Genomic DNA, 21,058 nt, shown 5'->3' with positions numbered 1-21,058 from the left:
CTCGGGCCCCTGCCGCCTCATCAGCACCGCAACCCATCGTGCCACCGTTGGTTTCCGCTGGGCCCTCTACGGACTGTCCAGCCGTTACCTTTGGTGTGCCGGCGGCGGATCGGATGTCGATCGCTGCATCGGAAGGTGAGCCTGAGTCCTCGGGGGAGGATTCGGACGCGCTGCCGCCCGGGACGGTAGCGTTGCCCGAGTCGGATCCCGAGCTTACGGCTGTGCTCTCCCGGGCCGCCTTGTGCGTCGGGCTTGAGTGGAACCCTCCACCCTGTCCCGGCCCATCTCGGTTGGACGATTGGTACTTGGGGGAGGGTCGCGCTGGTCAAATCCAGCGTCCCGCCCCAATGCCTTTCTTCCCGGAGGTACACGATGAGGTGACCAGGTCTTGGCAAGCTCCGCATGGGGCTCGTACAGTTGGCCCGCTTCAAGAAGCTGTTGTCAGGCAAGCACGTTCTAGTCCGCTCAGACAGCACTGCGGCCGTTGCGTACATCAACCGTCAGGGTGGTCTACGCTCCCATCGCATGTCGCAACTCGCCCGCCATCTCTTGTTGTGGAGTCAGAAGTATCTGAGGTCCCTTCGGGCCACTCATGTCCCAGGTGTGCTCAACCGTGCAGCCGACGAGCTGTCACGGCAGCCTCCACTTGCGGGCGAGTGGCGGCTCCACCCCCAGGCGGTTCAGCTGATTTGGCAGCATTTCGGCGAGGCTCAGGTAGACCTGTTTGCCTCCCCAGAAACTGCCCACTGCCAGTGGTTTTATTCCCTGACCGGCGGCACGCTCGGCACGGATGCCCTGGCACACAGCTGGCCCCCGGGTCTGCGCAAATATGCGTTTCCCCCAGTGAGCCTTCTCGCACAACTCCTGTGCAAGGTCAGGGAGGACGGGGAGCAGGTTCTGTTAGTGGCTCCATACTGGCCCACTCGGACCTGGTTCTCAGACCTCATCCTCCTCGCGACAGCCCCTCCCTGGCCGATTCCTCTGAGGAAGGACCTCCTGACTCAGAGACGGGGCACCCTGTGGCACCCGCGTCCCGATCTGTGGAACCCTTCACGTGTGGTCCCTGGACGGGATGCGGAGGTTCTGAGTGATCTCCCGCAAGCGGTCGTAGACACCTTCACTTCCGCTAGAGCTCCTTCCAGGAATCTCTATCCGTTGAAGTGGAACCTGTTCGTCGAATGGTGCGCCTCTCGCCGAGAGGACCCCCGATCATGTTCGGTCGGATCCGTGCTTTCCTTTCTGCAAGATGGGTTGGAGCGAAGGCTGTCTCCCTCCACCCTCTAGGTGCATGTTGCCGCTATTGCCGCACATCACCATGCAGTTGTGGGTCCCTGGGGAAACACGATCTGATAATGCATGCTTTTTCGGTCGACGAAACGTGCCTAGAATTCGGGCCCGGTGATTTTCACGTCATCCTGAGACCCCGGCCCGGATACGTGCCCAAGGTTCCTACCACTCCCTTCAGAGATCAGGTAGTGAACCTGCAAGCGCTGCTCTCGGAGGAGGCAGACCCAGCCCTAGCTTTGCTCTGTCCCGTCCGCGCTCTGCGCGTTTACGTGGACAGAACGCAAAGCTTCAGGACCTCAGATCAGCTCTTCATCTGTTACGGAGGCCAGCAGAAGGGAAAGGCTGTCTCCAAGCAGAGGATGGCCCACTGGTTAGTGGATGCCATCGCCTTGGCGTACGAATCCCAGGGCGTGCCTTGCCCGCTCGGGTTGAGAGCCCACTCCACCAGAGGGGTGGCCTCTTCCTGGGCGCTGGCTCATGGCGCCTCGCTGACAGATATCTGTAGAGCTGCGGGCTGGGCGACACCTAACACGTTCGCTAGGTTTTATAGCCTACGTGTAGAGCCGGTATCCTCACGTGTACTCGCATCCACTAGTCGGTAGACGTGTTGTACCCACTCTAAGTGTCGGCTTGCAATGCCATTCCCGCCACTGGCCGGATACGTGCATACTTTCTCTCCAGTCGTGTTCCCCGCTTGGCGAACCCTGTCGAGTTCCTCCGCCTCCCCCTTCGGCTCGGACATTGCGGAGTGTCTGATGCCAGGCCTACATCCGTCGCTGACGCTGTCTGTTGGCTGGGGCCCATATGTCGTGACCCCTCTACGTGAGCGGTCCCATATGTGTATTTTCCACGGTTTAAAACTCCCTACGGGCCAAGTCCGTGTCTTTCCCTTAGCAGAGCCAGCTCTGCTGTCACCTGTCAGATGAGTCTCCCCCTAACCAGGTGGAGCCATCCCAGGGACTCCATATGCGTACTGCCCCCCGGGCCAGTCCATATGTGTATTCCCACGTAAACTCCTCCCCCATTGGGTAGGTAGTGGTCTCCGCAGCGTCCCTTCGGGTTCGCTTTCCCAGTGTGTCTAGTTTACTTAGTGGGTAGTGGTAGACAGCAGTAGACTCTCTCGGTGTAAGCTCGCCCCCTTCACCGCCAGCCGGTGCTATGGGCGGCTGAGCTTGCGCTGGGCACTGGAAGGGGTTTCGTAACTGTGGCGCTTTAGTTGGGATCCCAATTCGTCGGTCACTACTGACGTACGTCGAACGTGACCGACTGAAAGGGAACGTCTCGGTTACGTATGTAACCCTCGTTTCCTGAAGGAGGGAACGGAGACGTACGTCCCGTCGCCACAGTTTCTGTACCCTCGCTGTAGTGCGGACACCAGTTGTCTCCTCAGCGAAAAACAGAGTGCGATTGCATCTGCTTCCTATTTATATACACCTGTCGGGGGCGGTGCGCATTATGCAAATATCGCACGCCAATTCCATTGGCTTGTTTTAGTTTACACGAAGATGATAGGGCTCTCTAAGCGATATCCCAATTCGTCGGTCACTACTGACGTACGTCTCCGTTCCCTCCTTCAGGGAACGAGGGTTACATACGTAACCGAGACGTTATTATTGCTCCATCTGCCATTTTTCGCTGTTGTTCTTGCTGGCTTACCTTGTCTGTGCACAGATCCAGATGTTAATACTTCCTTTCTTTGTATAATGCTCGAACATGGGCTGGCATATATGCAAATATTGGGGTCGTACATCCCGACTGTTACGTAACAGTCAGTGTTATGTTGAGATCCGCATGTTTTCCGGAAGTCTTTTAAACAAATGAGATTTACATAAGAAAGAGGAAGCAATGGGGTTTGAAACTCAATGTATGTCTTTTCCATGTACTGAACTCTTGTTATTCAACTATGCCAAGGTAAATTCAATTTTTGATTCTAGGGCACCTTTAACTTGCACTTGAAGTCTAGTCTATTTTGCAGCTTATTCTGGAAAGGAACAGCCCACCTGGACAGGTAGAGACCATCTGACTGAATTATTAAGCAACCAGTCGCAGTTTTTTTTTTTTTCCCTCAAACCTAGGCTCAATGGAAAAAGCATGGCTCTACCTACATTTTTGCAAACATGTACCTATACAGAAAAATTCACTGCAGTTTCTAGCTTTACACTGTTTCTTGGAAAAAAAAAAAAAAAAAAAAAAATGTATTGTGACACTTTTACCATAGTGATGAATTTGTAAACTATTTTCAACTAAAAACAGAAAACTTTTTTAGGCCATTCATTCACACGTCAACAGCATTGTGGTGGCCTGGAAATGCAAACATTTGAAAACAAGATAATAGATAATGTCATCTGTACAAAGAAAAAACGTTTCTGTTTTTAGTACATTGTTGTCATGTACCCTAATACATTTTGACATCACATTGTATGTGTGTGCGCTTGTGTCATTATGGTGAGGGATGATTATTTAAAATATATTATACTTCTAGGCTGACAAGGACTTATTATTAATAAAATAATAAGAAGGCTACTAATTGTTTAATTCCTGTAGCTTAGGTTATGCTAAGGTTATGGGGTTTTATTTCTAGGGAAAGTTTATAATAATGTATGACCTTTATTGCATTGTTTGTATCCACACCTGCAAGTGAATTTGTGAATGAATCATTGAATTTATCATTATCATCATCATTTCATGAGTTCACACTTACAGAACACATAAGTATAGTAAAGGTTATGTGTTTTTAGTATGCTGTCCAAGAGGAGGGCTCCGAGCTCTGAATTTTGGCCCGAACCCAGAGTACTCCCCCTGGTTTTGATACGAATAGTTAGAACTAGAAGTGAGAAGATGGGGTGGTGAAGGGATGCTGTCAAACGAATAGAGTCTGCAGTATATATATATATATATATATATATATATATATATATATATATATATATATATATATATATATATATATATATATATATACCTTTTGTCATTAATTACGTTGATTAACTGAATACGCTCCACTCGTGTTAATCAGGTTAATTATCTGAACATGCTCCTACCCAACATCATTTGTTGCCATGGTTTTTGATTAGAGTTTGATCATGCATTGTAGATGTTCACCCACACTCACCCAGAACCACAGCCCACTGCAGAACTAGAGCTCACTCCCACCTGAGCCTGCAGCCACACTCGTCCCGGACAGAGCCAGCACAAGCTCAATTGCTGCTCTAGAAAAAATACAGTCGTCCCCAACTTCACTCACAATTAAATACGGTCTTTGAGATGCATGTGAAAGACTTTTTTATTTTTTTTTAAATTGAAAAAAATGCACATAAATAAAAGCACACATAAGCATGTTTTCTGTTTCTTTTTTTTTTTTTTCATTCTGCAAAGTAAAAAAACAAAAAAAAAAAAAAAACAACACAACCACTAGTACAGCTGCAAATTCAAATTCTGTATTATTATAAGAAGTATATGTACAGGTCCAGAGTGCCATAAGACGATTCAGGAGAATTCCCGGTGGGCCGCTGAAAAATTGGGATGGCAGCAGTACCTCTTCGATATAAAATTTCACAGTTTCATACAGGACCCAGAAAGTACAAGTTTATAGCTCTTTTTTTTTTTTTTTTTAATAGGAGACACACAGAAAGTGGCAAATCAGTGGTAGTTCTACTACTAGCGAAGCGACAGTGTGCAAGCGGTGCTCGTACAACCGAAATCCCATCACTTGCACATGCACAGCACTTCGTTGTTATAAATATTATAAATATTAATATATGGTGTATATATTACGCATGCAGTAAGGTGGTGTTATATGACTTCTCCCCCGCTTTCTCTTACACACACATACATAAGCCTACCTTTCAGAAGCGTGTGTCGGGCTTTAAAAAACTTTAGTTATTACCAGCAGTAAAAGTCGTCATCCTTTGTAATCATGTCCAGATAGTTTTATTCGTTTTGATGATATTTTTGAATGTAAAACAGGGTGTTTTTGCATGTAGACTGATGCTGCTCTAAGAGTGCAGTGGGGTGGGGGTGACTAGGTAGAATGAAGGGAAGTTCATTTATATTTAGAATAACTAATGGGGTGATAACTTATTGGTATACTTGAAATAATTCCAAATTAATGTCCAAAATAAATAAAATTAATTATTTAATTATTTAATTAAATATCTTTCTTTCTTGCCACTATAGGTGGCTACCTAGTCACGTGCCAGCCCTGGTCCCGGAGCCCGAGCCAGTAGCAGAGTCTGACCATGTGTGAGAGCTGGCATCCATGCCCATCCCATTGGGAATTTTGGAGTTGGAATTGCCTAGACACCCACGCTCCAACCCCTGATGTATCTCCTTCTCCACAAGTCTTGCCTCCGAGCCCATGACTCCACCTATATTTGGCTAATTTAATGATATAGAACACATTTTTTTTTAATTATTATATATATATATATTTTTTTTTATCAAATTCAAATAACTCCTGGTAGTTGACTAAAGCCAGCCAATCAGATTGGAACTTGTAATTTCAGTAGTGCTTGTCATTTTTGTGTGCCTCATGCATCAGATGATCAGTGAGCGGGCTGTAGGCGGTCCGTGGGCGTGCTGTCTGAGGTTGAGACTAGTCTTACTGTAGAATATTCCTTCTCTCTCAAAGTGATTCATTATAGGGAACATACTGATGGAAAAGGCAGTTGAAATGCATGAAAGTGAACTCCGCTGGCTAAAGCTGTCAGGAATCAATGACCTGTGGACTGATCTTCAGAATTATTGGCTTCTTAAAAGTATTCCAGCTATATAATTAACCGCCCTTAACCAAGGGGCACAAAGGTTAGGTTTAAAAAAGAAAAATTGCTTCAATTCAAGCCTCTACCCATAAAGAGTCGGTTCTCTGCTCACATCCTTTGAAAAAAGCATAGCCCCTCACACCTCTCATGGCTGCTCCTATTCATTAACCTTTGGCTTCTAACTTATATGGGCTTTTATTTTATTTTATATGGTTCAGTGAATTATAAATATGTGGACTCCCACAATATTTGCCAGAAGGAAATTCAGTATTCCTGACTGAGCAGTTTAAATCATTAGCAGGATGTACAAGAAAATAGTTTTCTCAACCACTGATTCAACTTAAAACTGCAGGTTTAATGCACTGATAGCATTTTGGGTCAATAGCTATGTTTCCATCCACTTATTTTTATTTGCATTTTGGGGTATTGCATACAAAAGTAAGAGAAAAAAAAAAAAAAAAAAAAAGCGCTGGATGAAAATGCCAAAATGCACATGAATTCTAAAACTGTGCATAAAAAAAAAAAAAAAAAAAAAAAACGTATGCACTGAATTGAATTTTTATACAGTAATAAAACTTGCACATAAACTATGATGGAAACACATTTACTAAATAAATCCCTTGATACGCAACAACAACAACAACAACAAAAAAAAAAAAACTCATGTGGCTTTGCCTCAACAGAGGATGTGATTGGATAACTGGACTAACCATCAGACCAATCATATCGCAGAGCATTTCAAATGTCTCCTGAGCTGTAATTCCCTCCCAGAAGTGTCTCACACAATTGCGTTCCCAAAGAAAAGGCACCTGAAAGCAAGATAGCACAACAGTGTTTATTGCGTTTCGTCTGCACTCTCTGAAACAAGTCATGTATGATGGAGGAAAAGAGAACCACAGTGGCGTCCTTGGTTGCAACAACTTCCACTTTTATTGCAGGTATTTTGCGGCAATTTCCCAGGAACTGACCGTGTTGTTCTCTTGAACACATGGGAAGAAAAAACGCTGCTTTTTTTTATTTATTTTTTTTCAAAACCATATGAATTCAGCACATACTAAGAGTACAATTATAAGAACTTGGGGCATGTTTTAAAGTTTTTTTTTTTTTTTTTTTTTTTCCTTTGTCATGAACACTTTGACCCTTTCAACAGAGACTGCTGAGTTTCTGTTTCATATTGTACTGTATTTTTCATTTACTAAGCATTTTGTTGGAACTGAATGTACAGAACCACAAACCATGAAGAAAGAGCTCCTGAAGACATTTGGAAATGTGAGGGCTAATTAAGCATGAGTGCATTAATACTAATATAAAGCTTTTGCCTTGTGTGGCCAGTGTTCATTTCCTCTCCTCCAGCCTAGAGATCAATATGGTTCGCCACAGGGGTCAAGTTGATTAGATTCTGGTGCAGCCGATCGGAATTCTTTTATCGGTTTATAATCATTGAGAGTAGTTTCAATTTGTAGAGGAGATCCTGACTTCCTGTGATCTGAGTAGAAACTGCACACATGCGATTCCCTTGAGCTACAGGGCTGGATCTTACATATTCTCATCCTAGTAATAAAACACAACAGAAGCTGAAGGCAGACTTTTCCCATATGCACTTTCCATCAGTCAAGACTGCAGCACGATGCTTATTGATTTCTCTCCATCCAGGTTTATCTCAAGATTATGTCTGGCGCACATGAATAACAGATAGAGTCAAATTAAATTTAAATGCATCCTTGGAATCAGACATACATACGTATTTAACATTTTTTCACAGGTTAAGGTGAAAATAAATAAGATGAGAACATTTAGAGGCATGTTTGGATCCATTCATATTTTTCTGAGCCATGATCAGAACATGATTAATACCCATAATGTAATTTAGTTTCAAGTTAAACAGATATTCAGTCTGAAATAAGTGGATTGTGAAAGATTTGATTGGATTTTGATAAGCAGTTATCGATATTACTGTAATGTTATCAACATATGTACATGTATGTATCTATGTATTTGTTTATTTATTTGTTTGTTGGACTTACTATAAATACAACACAAAAATGTTGTTGGAAATACTGAGGATGGATGGAGAACATGCCTGCAAAGTTGACACTCTGAGGTGTTGTGGAATGTGTGTACAATAGTTTTGATGATTTTGATCATGAACACCCCCCCCCCCCCCCCCCCCAGATTGAACATCTGACAGCATGTGATGAATGCAGTTCATCCATACATGCCTCTGATAAATTACTCCCCTCCACTTCAGATCCATTTCCTCATCATATAAAGCACATACTGTATTGCATTAGGTGCCCATTACCATTATGCATTTTGGCAAAGCTGCTAACACTCTCATCAGTCTCACACCAGGCAGCCGACTAACAGGATACTACAGCACTATATATTCCATATATATTGTGCACCAGCTTTAGTGGGCTTATTTGCAGCTTTGTTTTTAAGGAAACACAATGGGTGTGAATATTCATTGTAGTAAATTAGATTGTCCTCTTAGGAAAGCTAACGCAAATGCGTCACATTTAGTCGCAGTGCTAAGACTATGGGTTATATCATTTTATATGAAATGTGAATGTTTCACACTTTTATATGTAAATGCCTTAATTAGATTTGGTAATTCATCCAGTATAGCACAAACCCCCTGCTGCACATTAAATTATCCGTGTCACCTAAAACATGCTTATCTGTTCATTCACAAAATAGTTTTCAGCGTATTTATTCAAAATAATAACTTTTTAACAAATAAAAATGTGGGCTGCCCTGCAGCTCAGTACAGCGACTAATTTACAAACACTTTGTGACTCATATTTTATTGACAGTTTATCTTTTATGACTAATATTGCTATTGATTCAACTCTGACTTATTTAGTTATTTATTGAAAATGTTCCTGGCTAAAGATAATTAGGAATATTAGGTGTCATTCTTTATGTCTGTTTATTTGTTTAGTAAAGTGCATTTTAACAGCTTTCTCTGTCTCTCCAAACTCTCCGCACAGCTTCCGTGCCTGAGAGAAAATACGTGCCTCAAAAAACTTTGTAGACAATCTAGCCGCATGATGCAATTTTCAATTTTCCTCCAATAAGTGAAATAATCACATCCATTTCCTGATATTCTGCGCCATTTATTTTCCTCTCGCCCTTATTTTCCTCTTCTCCTCCTCTTCACTTGGCCCAGTTTGAGTCTTTGCTTTAGTTGTCAGTGTAGAATAGACTCTGCATGCATTAGAATGGCAGGCTGAATTATGAAAATGATCCCAGAACTAATATTTAAACAGTTATGCAACAAAGAGAGCTGAAATTCATACAGCCCACTGAGAAGCACGCACACTCTGAAGGAGTATGCATATTGATAACTCTTTGTAGGAAGGAAGTGACGCATAAATTATCCTCTAAACAGTTTACTTTGTTTTGTTGGGTTGTTTGGGTTTCAGTGTGATTCCCCAGTACTGGTCAAATCTAATCACAGCAGCTGTTGGAACACATTTCTAATCTGATCCATGCATTTGCTGAAATAAGTATTATTAAACATTTAATTGACAAGATTTTATCATGTAATATATATATATATATATATATATACTGAAAGTATGTTTTAAATATATATGTACATTTACACAACAACTATGTACTAAAAACTGCAAGTATTTCCTTAGCTTTTTTTTTTTTTGTGTTTGTGTGTGTGTGTGTGTGTGTAGACGACAATGTTGTCAAAACTATCACAGTTCACATGGATCCACAAAAACGATTAAAAGCTCTGTATTCTGCTGCCAGGCCAGTAGTTGGCGATGTCACTTTGTAAAGAAAAAACTATGTGCCTATGGACTGAATATATAATACGCATGAACATGACGTTACCATTTCCACAAATTTGTGTTTTGTTTTGGAGACTGTAATGGTATCGTTTTCAAAAACTTGCACTTTGAATCCCGTTTTCAAATACTTGCATTTTCCCGGTTTTAGTTAAAACGGTGTTGTGTAAACGGCCCCTAAAATGAACCATGAAAAGCCATGAAAAGCAACACCTGACAAATAATAATACATTTTATTTGTAATGCACCCTTTCTCATACTCAAAGTGCTTTATATGGAATCTTGTTTCTGCCACCAAATAAAAAATAAAAAAAGGTAATTGCAATTTTATCTCACAATTCTGACTTCTTTTCTCAGAATTGCAAGATATAGACACAATTGTGAGTTATGTCAAAATTGTGATATAAACTCACAATTCTGAGAAAAAAGTCATAATTGCAAGATATAAACTCACATTTCTGAAAAAAAAAAAAAGTCAGAATTCTGACTTTATAACTCACGATTGTGACTTTATGGTCCAGTTTCACAGACAGGGCTTAGACTAAGTCAGGATTAGGCCTTAGTTCAATTGGGGTATTTAAGTAGCTTTTATAAACGTACCCTAGAAGAACAAAAAAAAAAAAAAAAAAAAAAAAAAAAAAAGTACTGATGTGCATCTTGAAAAAAAAAAAACAATGGCACTGACATATTTTAAGATATGTCAGTACAAGTTGCTTTCAGTTAAAGACCCCCTGTGGTGCAAATCATTTTTTTTTATGTTGTTTATATGTCTATGTAGTGTTTTTAATATGCTTTAAGACAAACCATGTGCAAATTCTTAAGACAGCACAATTGTTGATTATTTTATGTTTAAAACTGCAGTAAACCGAAGACAGTCTAAAATAGTAGGTGCTTGTGATGTCACAGACTACCTTGTAACCAATCAAGACAATGTGCAGGCAGGCTTTAGCATATCATTAACTATGACTGCTCTGAAGCAGAAGAGAGAAGCCAGGTTATCCATTTTCTGTTGATATGAAAAATTGTGTAGATTTAGTAATATAGCGAGTCTATGATGTATATTATGGTGTTATGATGAACTATTTGCCTTTCTCCACTGACGTTCTAAGTTGTTCAAAGCGTTTGGGATACTGATTGTTGGAAGTCAGCTGTCTGACTCTGAGCTATATTTATTATTAGCTGTTTGATAATGTAGTCAAGCAAAAGGCTAATAATTTTAATTAGCTACTGTTATGTGTCCGACAGAACCGTCGCAAGGGCTGTGCCAAGTGTGCAAGCGCATATCACGGCAAAGTAGCAAAACTGACAGCTGAAGTAAAGCCAATAAAGTTCATGTTTTTGACCTTCAAAATATTTTAATACTATAAAATATAGCTAAAACAATATTGCTCTGGGCGTGTGACCATAATTCGTGTGCATATGTTAGTCAGTGTGGTATCGCACGTCAAGTTCGGAGATAGCTTTTTCAGTCCATTTTAAATTCTTATTTTGGCTAGATCTGGAATGGATCAAACCAGATATTAGCCTACCTGATGAGTTCAAGTAAATACGCTGGAAATCCGCGCTCATTCATGGCTGTGCATTTATTGCATGTAGGCTACACAGTAAATTTTGCAGTGATAAATGAACTCTATAAGAGTCAAATTTAACACTCGGCCCGAGTGTATTTGGTCCCACTCAGAATTGGTGATAAATTGACTCTCGTCATAGTGTTAAATTTTCAGAGTTAAATTAACTCTATTTTGAGTAAAACTTTAACACTGCTCAACACTGAATAGTGTTACTAGAGTTTAACACTAGGAGAAATTAACTCTTTTTAGTGTTACTTGAGTTTAACACTAGGAGAAATTAACTCTGTTTGGTGTTACTAGAGTTTAACACTAGGGGAAAATTAACTCAGATTAGTGTTAATATTTCACTTATGTAGAGTTTATTTACATTTGTAATAGTGAAAAATTCTCAAATTTTAAAACCCTATTGGTGTTTTTAAAACAGAAAAGAAAACAAGTTCAACGACATCACATTAAAAATATTTATTTAAACGTTATCAGGCTCAAGAAACATACACGTATATGCACAAAAATACATCACATCTGCATGAAATGACAATACATCACTATATGCAGTACAGAATCTGTTGAACCGCCTAGCTAAGCAGTCTTGCTCTAACCTCAGCAATACAATAACTTCCACTTTGTCAACATCTTTGTTGTACACTGTGGTCTGAATAAAAGTGTACATGTTGTGTAGAATAGTTTTATAAATGGTGCCAAAAACAAAGTGTGCCTTAAAATGTTAGTTCACCAAAAAATAAATTCTCTCCTTAACTCACCCTAATGTCATTCTAAACCTGTAAGGCTTTTGTTCATTTTCAGAACACAAATGAAGATATTTTTGATGAAATCTGGGAGACTTCTGTCACTTCATTAACAGCCTACACAACTACAACTTTCAAGGCCCAGAAAGGCAGTAAAGACATCATTAAAGTAACCCATGTGACTCTGTTGATTTAACTTACTTTAACTTAACAGTTTTATGGAGCAACACAATACCGGACTTGAGTACATGAGAGCACAACGACGCATGAGTGATTTGTTAAAATGAAAGCAGTCGTTGTGTGAATAGGTTAAACCAATAGAGTAACATGGATTACTTGAATGTCTCATTGCTACCTGTCGGGGCCTTGAATGTGCTATCTTCATTGTTGTTTCGAAGATGAACGAAGGTCTTACGGGTTTGGAACGGCATGAGGGAGAGTTAATGACAGAATTTTCATTTTTGGGTGAATTAATCCCATTAAAAATATCATCAAAAGGCATCAAAAAAAGACTGACTTGAATGGAATGACATGTTGATAAAGAATGAAGAACTGGTGAACTGAATTCTTGGTTTCAACAGCCAGGTGATAGGGCTAAGCACTTCCAGCGATGTCTTGAAGATGCTCCTCAATGCTCGTTTCACTCTGAGAAAGCCAAGCAAATTGCAGAGGACTAATGTTAAATAATGAAAACTACAAGAAAATAATAATAAAAATAATAATAAATAAAAACAAACCTTCTAAAAGACAAGATCTCTCTACATGAGATGTAGACGCCTTTTCTGGCCTTGACAAGACAATCCTTTTCCTGATGAACAATGAACAACAAAAGCATTTTAAGATCAACAATGCTTAAAGAATGCTATATTGAGTTAATCTTTAGTCACATTTAAAGGGACATTTAAATTCTCACCCTCATGACGTTCCAAACCCATAAGACTTTTGTTCTCGTTTGGAACACAAATTATGATATTTTTGATGACAAAATGCTGTCAGATTTCCTTCCATAGACTGCCTTTCCAACTGATACTTTTGACACTTCAAAAAGTTCATAAAGACATGGGAAAACTAATCCATATGAATTGGGGTTTAGATCAAATTGTTTGAAGAGACTTGATCGCTTATGATGAACAGATTTAATTTAGGTTTTTACTCACATGTAAACATTGATCTGTAAACATAAGCAGAAGCTCAACCAAACCTTAATAAACACACAAAACCAAACCTCATCCGGAAGCTCAAACGCTGTTATACAGCACGTAACCAGCACGGTTCTTGTGCATTATTCAGTTTCGGTCGAGCTTCTGCGTATGTTCACTGATCAATGTTTACATGCAAGAAAAAGCAAAAATTAAATCAGTTCATCATAACAAGTGACCGATTCTCATCAGACAATTTGATCTAAACCACTCAATTCATATGTATTAGTTTTACAATCTCTTTATGAACTTTTTAAAGCATCAAAGTGTCAGTTGCAAAGACTGTCTATGGAAAGAAATCTGACAGCATTCTGTCATCAAAAAGATCTTCATTTGTGATCTGAAGATCAACAAAAGTCTTAGAACGACATGAGGGTGAGTAATTAATGACAGACCTTTTTCGTTTTAGGTGAACTAACCCTTTAATGCAACTCCATGGCAATAAAACTGCCGTGAAAGATGACACAATAAAATTCTCATTTCATTTTGTACCATCAAATGATACTGCTTGTGCTTTAGCAGTGCCTCTCTGTATAGTTTTGATTCTCCATGGCAAGTAACTGGTGGCATTTTCACCAACATAGCAATGCTCCTTAGAAAGACAAAAGCACAGAAGAAGAAAAAAAAGTTTTAAAATCCAAGAGCAAAATACACCATTTAAAATTTTTTTTAAAAAAAATTAAAAAAAAGAAAAAGAAAATGTGTGATACTTACGTAGCCATTTTTGAAGGAGGTGTCACTGAGATACAGGAACACCACAATTACTCTGGCATATTTCTCATTCACCTTCCTTGGTTGTGATGTACTGCAAAATAAATTTAAAAAAAATGTATATATCTATCTATATATCTAATATCATGTAAAAATACTTAAGATTTATACATATTTTTCTAAATGTTTAATCGTATAAAGATCAAACTAATGTTGGATTTTTTTAATTGATTTATTAGTTTCAACAGTTTTTTTCTTTCCCCCTCAAATGCATAAGTAATAACGTGTTGCCCACCTTTTTTAGCTTCATCATCGAGCCTCATTCGTGTAACGTTACATGAAAACCTTTTTTCAATAATGAGTGTGTCCTGTGAGTCAGTGGAGTCAAAGGATGAAGACAGGGACTTGTCTGAGTGCACAGGAGAAGCTTGTTAATTAAAACAAAAAAGAACAAAATACGTTAGTTCAGCAATATGTGCTATACCATGCCAATAACAGTCACTTACAAAGAATGGATTTCAAAATGCGTTACTTGTATCAACCGATGCTCTGCTGAAGTCAACTGATTGTTTATGTCTAATAACAATAATATAAAATAGTTGTTCGTGCTGCCGTGATCATTGCAGAAGGTTAAAGTGACGAGAAACAAAAAGCGGGTATTTTTAAATGAGACTTTCTTTCCGCCTTCCCCATCGCCTTCTTCGTTGCGTAGTGTTGGGCCATGTTAATGCTATCCCACAGCGCCATCTAACTTACGTGGCTTCAATAAAAATACAATGGTGGCATTTTGACAAATCGAATTTATAATTACCTTCATTGGACATATTTAATCTGTCGGGAGCTGAACAGTATCAAATATGTAGTTTATATAACATTCGAACGATTTACATAATTCATAATTCATAACATAATATATTCTGACATGTTTATGTTCTGTATGTAGCGTCGTAAGACATGCTAAAATATTTCAATCCACAATAACATTTGGCTACATGCTACACGTTACGTTTACATTATAAAATGTTGAAAACACCAGCCACAGCCCTAACTGCAAGATTTCGACCATCCAAACACATAAAAATGTGTCAGCTTACCACCTATTGTGACGTTCAATAATTAAACGTTTAAAAAAAATAATAAATATATATATATATATATATATATATATATATATATATTAACTACAGCTGAAAATCAAATTAAGTAAGATTACTGACATAATTTAAACTTTATCATTACCACATTGTGACGAAAAAGCACATTTCTCCAACATAGGCCTAGTGACTTTATTCCATATTTCCGAGTTTAAACCAAATTACCAGATCAAAAAACTACAACTGCATTATTATTAGCACAATCGTTAACATCAAATATTAAACTTACGTTTTAATAAGTTAATTAAAAGAGCTTACCTTTTAGTGCGAGGCAAAAGAAGATGGCGATGAGAGAACTTCCGCTCAGGTCTTCGGAGTTGGCTTAAGGGGCGGAGCTTAACAGAGTAAATTTAACGACGCAGAATTCAACTCTGATTATTTTCACCAACACTAGGGGGTATTTTTCACTATTTGTTGTTAAATTAACTCCTTAAGAGTAAATGCAGATTAACACTGTTTGATTAACACTGTTGATTTTACTGTGTACGGTGAAGGCACGGGCGCCTCATTTCATATGACGGTAACGTTGCGCACAAAGGGTTTCTTATTTAACACTATAAAGTTAAATAAGCATATATAGCTTATTTTGCAATATATAAGCATATATAGCAATATATAAGCATATATTTCTCGTCACTACAGCAACAGTAGACTCTTTGAGCTGTCGTGAGCTAGTGGAGGCGGGGCTAATTTGCATATTCATTGTTCCGTGAATATTAAATTTGGCAAGGGTGTAGAGTTATATTCAAGCTATTTTAAGGCATGAAATAAAAATTCACTGAAAAAAAAAAATGTTTAAATGTGTCATTTTGGTGATCAAAGATGAGTTTTAAGTGATAAAATAATTGACTACAGAGGGACTTTAAAACAATGAGTCAAACATGCAGTTTGGTGTAGGACTAGCTTGAGCCTTGTCTGTGAAACCGGGGCATATCACACAATTCTGAAGTTATAATCCAAAACTGCGAGTTTAAATGATGCAATTCTGAGAAAAAAAGTCAGAATTGTGAGATGCCTTTTTTATTGTTTTATTCAGTGGCAGAAACATGCTTCCATAGCCTTATCAGTTACAGTACATAATACGGCAAGAAAGTTTGTATCATGCATGTGTGATATCTAATAAAGTTGTGATTATCAAATATCAGCAGTGGGTTGTAGTGACCTGGTTCATGCTTGGTTGTTTTTGAATCCCTGTGGTCTTTTTTTCATTGAAAAGAAAGCTTTGAATTCTGAAAGTTGCAGCCTGTTTTTATAATACAATCAACTGTTTTATATTAAAAGATAACAGGAAATTTGATTTCTCATGATATTAGCACTTTAAATGGTTTGCAGGATGCATAACACTAGAAGGAGATTCTGTGTCAAGCACTGATTCAACCTGCAGGTAGTCTAATGCATCGTGAGGCCATTTAACAGTGAGGAATGCAACAACGAGAGCAGAAATTTATACAACCCACTGAGAAGCACGCACACTCAGATGGAGTATGCATATTGATAACTCTTTAAAGGGGTAATGTGACGCATAAATTATCCTCTAAACAATTTACTTTGTTTTGTTGAGGAGGCAAAGCAATTTGGCTGAGTTGTTTGGGTTCCAATGTGATTTCCAGTATTTGGTCAGATCCAATCATAGCAGCCACTGGAACAAATCTACATTAGAGATCCTGTTCGTAATCTGATCCATGCATTTGTCTTAATGGAAACAGGCTCTGGGAACATTTCCAATTCACTTTATCTCATAGTATTTGCCTTGATATATGTTAATAAAAAATGTATTATTGCTGTAGTCTAGAATAAACGCATGCATTCAATTGGATTATGAAAGTGACAACGCAAAGGAAGAAGCGTTTCAGCCTTCAACATAAATCACTGCGTCAGAGTGATGCTCCCTTGACAATAATTTTACCCCATAACTAGGCCAAGTCTCTGTCCAGAGAGAAAAAAAAAAAAAAAAACACTTCACACTGCATTCAAAGGCTTGAACAAGTGTTTCATGAACTGAAAGAGCACTACAACATTTGTGCTAAAATGCTACGGCACAGTCATTTAGTATAATATAACTATTACTGTATAATAATTCATAAATGTATGAATATATAAATCATAAGGTAACAATTTATTCCAATAGTCCACTTTAGACATTATACTATAAGTAACTTTGCAACTACATGTCAACATTTGAGTATTAGTAGATTGTCTACCAGTGTTGGGGAAAGTAACTTTTAGAAGTAATGCGTTGTAATATTGTGTTACTCCCTAATTGCATTACTTGGTTACTTTTTATGGAAAGTAATGCATTGTGTTACTTTTTCTCACCTGCTGGGTCTTGTTTATTTGTTTTTAATAATTATTTTAATAATTATATTGTTGACTAATGTAAAGGACGTTTTACTTATTTGTGAATACTTATTATTATGGTTGATTTGAATCGTCAAATGTCAGCAGCAAAGACATTGGTAAATAAAGTGAGATTAAATACATAAAGTATATTTGTGTAATTTAACATATTTAAATATTGCAGGTTTGCATAATATTCCGAGTTTGCAATTCATTGCTTTGAGGAATACTGAATCTGTTTTGTGCAAGTGTGTAACAACCCCAACTCTTTACAAAAGGGTTGAATCATTATCACAAGGGGTTTTGACTAATGTTTCATTTTCACTCATTTGTGAAAAATATACAATGCATATACAATGCCTCTATTCCCAGAGATCACTTTGGACAATTACACAGGGCACAGAGCTAGCCAAAAAAAAAAAAAAAAACATTATAAGTTTCCTTATAGGCAAACCCCCCCCCCCCCCCCCCCAAAAAAAAACGAAGTCCCCCTCAAACAAAATGCATTACATTAACAATGACTTTTTTTGTAACTTAAGTGAGCGTTGTGCAGGGCTTTACTGTGTTGCAGTTTCACAAGTGAGATGAGTAAATGCATGCTCACATTTAGTCTAGAACAACAATAACCATCATGTTTACACAGCGCACAATACCTCTGCATTTACTCCCGATATCTCTCAACATGGGGACAGGAGAGCTATCATTCAATAAACGGGACAACAAAGTAACTTGCGTTACTCAGATATCTCAGATATTTTGTTGTAAATTGAAGGTAATGTGTTACTTCACTAGTTACTAAAAAAGTAATCCGATTACGTAACTCTAGTTACTTGTAATGCGTTACACCCAACACTGCTGTCTGCTTAATATCTGCTTACACTTTATTTTGATGGTCCCTCAACATACATATAAGACTATAAGAAACTTTCCAAGTACATCTACTAACTTGAACCTGAACCCTGACCTAACAGTCTACTTATATTGTTCACATGTAGTTGCAAGTTAGTTGACATTTAGTTAGTTGAATTAGTAGAATTCCAAAGTGGACTATCAAAATAAAGTGTAACCAATTATAAAATGTATTATCATGAAAGGTATTCCTAAAGAGTAAGACCTATCAAATGCATTGTACTATCCTCATAGCCTCATTATCATTAATATGGCATCTGCCTTGACTAAGGTCAGTTACCAAAAGAAACCACGTGCCTGCCTACCTCTCCTCACAGGTCAGCGGTTACCTCAGCGTCCCAGCAGGGTGAAGCCTGAGGGTCTCATAATTAGCTTTTGTCCTCATTACTGAAGAGGCCGATCCCTACTGTGCTCTGATCAAATCAGTCATTACCTCATATCTGTAAGTGACATGGGGAATTCTGATGAGAAGGAAGATCACAGTTCAACATAATGATGTGTCTATTCAGATATCTAAAGACATTATCAATGAGTCTCAAAGTAGTGCAGATTCTACACACATCTCTTCAGCACAAGCGTGCATACGCTTTCATTCATATACCGGGCATAACTGTAAATGCAGCATTGGGTTATATTTGGTTAACTTGCCAGGGAGGTGTTTTCAGTAATATCTAGACATCCTTAACCAAATTTGCCATATTAATATTTGTTATCAGAGTGCATATGAATTTAATTAAGTTTGTTTATCTTCCTTATTTTAAGCATGAATCCAACTAAAAGTAATGAGGTTTATGCTAGTAGGGTTTGAAAAATAAATAAAAAAAATTATAAATTTTATATATTTTTGTAATTTTGCCAAATTATCTTGTTTTAAGGATGTTTTTACCAGGAAATATGCCAAAAGTACTGATTAAGAAAATTATTATATTTTTTTTTTTTTTTTTTTTTTTTTGCAGTGCAGTGCATTAATGTGTTTGATAAATCCATTGTATGTGGATGTATTAAAAATCAGTCACACTGATTTGTAATGGGTTAAAACCTAAACAAACAAACAAACAAACAAAAAAAGGGGTTTCCTGTCATGCTCAAGCGGTAGTAAACTGTTGACCCTGACAAAATTAGAATTTAAATTTAAAAGCCCATCTAAAGAATTTGCATTCAGACACTCATAACACTCACACTTCTTTATACATTATAACGATGGTACTGTAAATCTAAGGACATTTCACTGCAGTGAAGAGCTGAAATGTGCTCTCTCTATGGAAGAATGACCCGATCAGCCTGTGGAGGTGACTTATTGAACACAGCAGGAGCCGCGACTCAATATTAATCCATCCATCTTTAGCCGGGCAAACACAGGGGTAAAAAAAAAAAACATTTTTTGTTACCTGCACAGTAGTTTCACTTCATGTGATATTCAATAATACTATTAACAGTATTTTTATTTATTTATTTTTTTTTTCACCATGTATTTATGCTGAGAATTGAATTATTAATTTCCATGGGAACACTCATAATGCTGAGCAGTGAGGTACATGGATATAAAGTGACCAGATTTATTAAATTAATTTAACTTAATTCAGCGGTCAATCTATTGTGTCATTGAAGTTTCCAAAGTTGTCTTTGAATGATAATAATAATAATAAAAAAAGGTTGAATTAGGATATTGTGTATTTTGTCCATATTATACGGTGATGTACTATTCAATATTATGTGTCTTTCGACTTCAATTATAGTTAGTCATCAACACAAACTTATAAACTGTTCTCTTATAACTTGTAGTTTGTAGCAGAGTAGATTTACACCTGTTTGCATACTAACATTCCCAATGAACTTTAGATAGGGAGGTTAATTGTATTGTTTTTAATTGTCTTCTGTTTAATTAAACTGAATATAAAGTATCATATGACATAATACTTATTGCACAGCTATGTCACATCAGTTATTATTTCACTTTGTGTTGTTTTTTTTGTTTTTTTTTGAACAGTACAAAATGGAGACATTTTTAATTGTAATCTTTATTATTAGTACAATTATTGCAACTAAACCTTTGTTAGTATGAATGTACAACTGTTCATTTTTAGTTCATGCTAGCTCAGGTCCATTAAAAGGCTCCTATTATGCGTTTTTACATTTTCAATTCTCTTTAGTGTATAATGTTGCTGTTTGAGCATGAAAAATGTCTGCAAAGTTACAAAGCACAAAGTCACTTCAAATGGAGTTATTCTCTAAATCAATGCGCACTGTTTCTCAACTCCCTGAAATGCCTCTATTGTAGTCTTGAGTTTGAATGAACATGTCACAATATTTCTCATTTAAACAACTCATGCAGAAGGCATACGCAAAATCAAAGGGCAAGGCCTGGCTGATTTGATTAACTGCTCGAAGCGGTTGACCTATCACAACACACTGGTCCAGCCGACCAATCAGAGCACATTTGTCAGTTCTGAAGGAGGGGCTTCATAGAAACCGGTACTAAACAGAGTATACTGACAGACTGGGAAGCAAGATGCTGCAATAATGTCAAATATGTGAAAAATCATTTGTTTTTTGAACATTCAAGCATTAAAACCTATTC

General features: G+C 38.0%; 1 protein-coding gene across 1 annotated transcript in view; it reads right to left on the bottom strand.

Annotated features, from left to right (window-relative positions):
* Positions 1 to 21,058, bottom strand: part of kirrel3b (kirre like nephrin family adhesion molecule 3b) — a 359,059-nt gene that overhangs the window by 286,310 nt on the left and 51,691 nt on the right. The window lies entirely within an intron of this gene.

Source organism: Chanodichthys erythropterus, chromosome 7 (assembly GCF_024489055.1).
Source record: "Chanodichthys erythropterus isolate Z2021 chromosome 7, ASM2448905v1, whole genome shotgun sequence".
NCBI lineage: Eukaryota > Metazoa > Chordata > Actinopteri > Cypriniformes > Xenocyprididae > Chanodichthys > Chanodichthys erythropterus.
This window is presented reverse-complemented; position numbering and strand designations above follow the sequence as displayed.